General features: G+C 58.6%; 1 non-coding gene across 1 annotated transcript; it reads left to right on the top strand.

Moving 5' to 3' along the window:
• The first annotated feature begins 771 nt into the window (after positions 1–771).
• Positions 772–890, top strand: LOC149457205 (5S ribosomal RNA). The gene has a single exon (XR_016313714.1). It is a non-coding gene; the product is annotated as a 5S ribosomal RNA (ribosomal RNA).
• Positions 891–3,656: the final 2,766 nt, after the last annotated feature.

The raw sequence follows: 3,656 nt of genomic DNA, 5'->3' as shown, positions 1-3,656 counted from the left end.
GTCGCCTTGCGCCGACACATTCCGCTGCGCTCCCCAGGCCGGGGGACAGCAGCGGGGAAGGCAAGCGCGCCGGCCCCCCAAGCCAGCCAGAAGCAACAGAGCCGCCGAAGGCCACGATACCTGCGCCCTGAGGCGTTTAGAGCGCTGGGCCCGCTGCTGGAGGCAGGGGCCTGAGCGTCAGGGCCCTGTGGTGTGCGCAAGGGGGAGCCGGCCACTGGGGCGGTGAAAAAGAGCGAGGGCCGGAGCGCAAGGAACTGGCGTTTGTAGGCCCCGGTGCCAGCAGGGTCCCTAGCCTTGGTTTGGGTCAGGGGCAGGGAGGCGGGAGCGCTGTGCGGCGCCCCGAGAGGTCTGGCTGGCAAGCGAGCTTGGCCCCTTGCTTTGCGGTGCGCTTTGCGGATGCTGTGTCCAAAGCTTGCTCCCTGCGGCTGGTGTGCTGCTCAGCCCTGCGAGCCAAAGGCTTGAAGTCAGGCCAGGGGAAGGCGGGAAGGAGAAGGAGGAGCGGTTGAGGCCAGGCTGGTGTGGTGTGCTTGTGCGTGAGGAGGTGCGGTCAGGAAGAGGTTAAAGAGGGAGCAAAGCAGCGGGAGGGAGGCAGGGGTTTGAGGAGAGTGAGTGAGAGAGGAGAGACGGGGCGGTGTGTGTCAGTTGTGCCGGTGGGTGAAAAGGAAAGAGCAGTAGCAGCAGGCGGCTTGTCCTGGGTAGTAGAGCCGAGGAAAGGCGGAGGCCAGGCTGCCCGTGACAAGTAGAAGAGGCTTGAAGGAGAGCCTGAGTACTGCCTACGGCCACACCACCCTGAACGCGCCCGATCTCGTCTGATCTCGGAAGCTAAGCAGGGTCGGGCCTGGTTAGTACTTGGATGGGAGACCGCCTGGGAATACCAGGTGCTGTAGGCTTTTGCTTTTCCTCCAGCAGGGGTCACTCTCCTCCTCCATGGCTCTTTCACATTCGCTTTTACCTCCCCGCTCTCCAAGCCCTCCTGCTGCACACCTGCACTCAAGCAAACAACCTTTTCATCCCCTGCTCGTTTGCCAGCTCGGCCCACTCACAAACAAATCAGCCCTCTCAAAATACAATGCTAGCTGCTGCATCGGAACACTCACAGACAGAAGAGCAAGAAAAAACTCACAAGAAATGCATGGCTAACAAATCAGGCGCTCATTTGCAGCTTCACCAGGGAACACAGGTATCTCACCCCCTTCACCAAACAGGGCTTAGTGCTTGCTGGCAAATCCCTTCTTGGCAATCCCAGAGGTCAGGCGTTACCTGGAGTTGGCCACCAGCTTTGCACACATCTCAGGAGGGATTTTGGCCCACTCCTCTTGGCAGATCCTCTCCAAATCATGAAGGTTTGGCGGCTGACGTTTGGCAACTCCAACTTTCAGCTCCCTCCACAGAGATATTGTCAGCCGGATGAAGGTCTGGAGACTGGCTAGGCCACTCCAGGAGCTTAACGTGCTTCTTCTCCAGCCGCTGCTTTGTTGCCTTGGCCGCGTGTTTTGGCTCCTTGTCATGCTGGAACAGCCACCCGCCATTCATTTTCAATGCCCTGGCTGAGGGGAGAAGGTTCTCGCCCAAGATTTGCCGCTCTGTTGCCCCGTCCATGGTCCCCTTGATGCGGTGCAGTTGTCCTGTCCCCTTAGCAGAAAAACACCCCCAAAGCAGCATATTTCCACCGCCATGTTTGACAGTTGGGATGGTGTTCTTGGGGTCATAGGCAGCATTCCTCGTCCTCCTCCTCCTCCTCCAAACGCGGCGAGTTGAGTTGATGCCAAAGAGCTCCATTTTGGTGGTCTCATTTGACCAGGACACTTTCAACCAGTCCTGCTCTGCCTCATTCAGATGTTCAGTGGCAAACTTCAGACGGGCCTGGACATGTGCTCTCTTGAGCAGAGGGACCTTGCGGGCACTGCGGGATTTCAATCCTCGTCGGCGTAGTGTGTTACCCATTGTTCTCTTGGTGACTGCGGTCCCAGCTGGCCGGAGATCATTGACAAGATCCTCACTCGTAGTTCTGGGATGATGCCTCACTGTTGTCATGATCATTGACACTCCACGAGGGGAGATCTTGCTCGGTGCACCGGTCCTAGGGAGACTGACAGTTGCTTTGTGTTTCTTCCATTTGCGAATGATTGCACCGACTGTTGTCACCTTCTCACTAAGCTGCTTGGCCATAGTTTGGTAGCCCAGTCCAGCCTTGTGTAGGTCTTCGATCCTGTTGCTGACATCCCTGGACAGCTCTTTGGTCTTTGCCGTGGTGGAGGGTTTGGAATCTGATGGTTTGATTGCTCCTGTGGACAGGTGTCTTTTATACAGGTAAGAAAATGAGATTAGCATCTCTCCCTTTAAGAGGCTGCTTCTAATCTCAGCTTGTTACCTGTGTGAAAGACACCTGGGAGCCAGAAATGCTGCTGAATGATAGGGGATGGAATACTTATTTCCCTCAGGAACATGCGAATCAGTGCATCATTGGTTAGACATGCAGTGCTTTTGAATGTTTTCTTGCTAGTCTGTCTCTCAGTCAATACACCTAGCATTGGATTTTTAGACCGATCGATCATTTGTTTGTGAGCGGGCAAAGATTCAAAATCAGCAGGGGGTGAAATACTCCTTTCCTTCACTGTAGCTCCCCCAAAGTCCTCAGGCCAGCCTAGGCTTTTGTGAGCCCGCTTCCCTTTTGCGGCCCGCTCTTTTCAAAACACGCTGGCTTTCTTCTCTGTGTCCCTCAGGAGCTGGCCACGCATCCAGTCCCCTCCGGCAGCGGAGCAACGCTCAGACGCCACCCCCCAGCCAGCTAGCCCCGTCCTGCATCCCGCTTAGGCTCCACGGCCCAGCCCTTTGCCAGCGCTCTCCTCAGCCGCTTTGGCGCTCTCACGCCTGCTCTCCAGTCGCCTTGCGCCGACACATTCCGCTGCGCTCCCCAGGCCGGGGGACAGCAGCGGGGAAGGCAAGCGCGCCGGCCCCCCAAGCCAGCCAGAAGCAACAGAGCCGCCGAAGGCCACGATACCTGCGCCCTGAGGCGGTTAGAGCGCTGGGCCCGCTGCTGGAGGCAGGGGCCTGAGCGTCAGGGCCCTGTGGTGTGCGCAAGGGGGAGCCGGCCACTGGGGCGGTGAAAAAGAGAGAGGGCCGGAGCGCAAGGAACTGGCGTTTGTAGGCCCCGGTGCCAGCAGGGTCCCTAGCCTTGGTTTGGGTCAGGGGCAGGGAGGCGGGAGCGCTGTGCGGCGCCCCGAGAGGTCTGGCTGGCAAGCGAGCTTGGCCCCTTGCTTTGCGGTGCGCTTTGCGGATGCTGTGTCCAAAGCTTGCTCCCTGCGGCTGGTGTGCTGCTCAGCCCTGCGAGCCAAAGGCTTGAAGTCAGGCCAGGGGAAGGCAGGAAGGAGAAGGAGGAGCGGTTGAGGCCAGGCTGGTGTGGTGTGCTTGTGCGTGAGGAGGTGCGGTCAGGAAGAGGTTAAAGAGGGAGCAAAGCAGCGGGAGGGAGGGAGGCAGGGGTTTGAGGAGAGTGAGTGAGAGAGGAGAGACGGGGCGGTGTGTGTCAGTTGTGCCGGTGGGTGAAAAGGAAACAGCAGTAGCAGCAGGCGGCTTGTCCTGGGTAGTAGAGCCGAGGAAAGGCGGAGGCCAGGCTGCCCGTGACAAGTAGAAGAGGCTTGAAGGAGAGCCTGAGTACT

Source organism: Staurois parvus, unplaced genomic scaffold, assembly GCF_062004578.1.
Source record: "Staurois parvus isolate SC_StPar_1 unplaced genomic scaffold, SC_StPar_1.0 ptg000333l, whole genome shotgun sequence".
Classification (NCBI taxonomy): domain Eukaryota; kingdom Metazoa; phylum Chordata; class Amphibia; order Anura; family Ranidae; genus Staurois; species Staurois parvus.
This window is presented reverse-complemented; position numbering and strand designations above follow the sequence as displayed.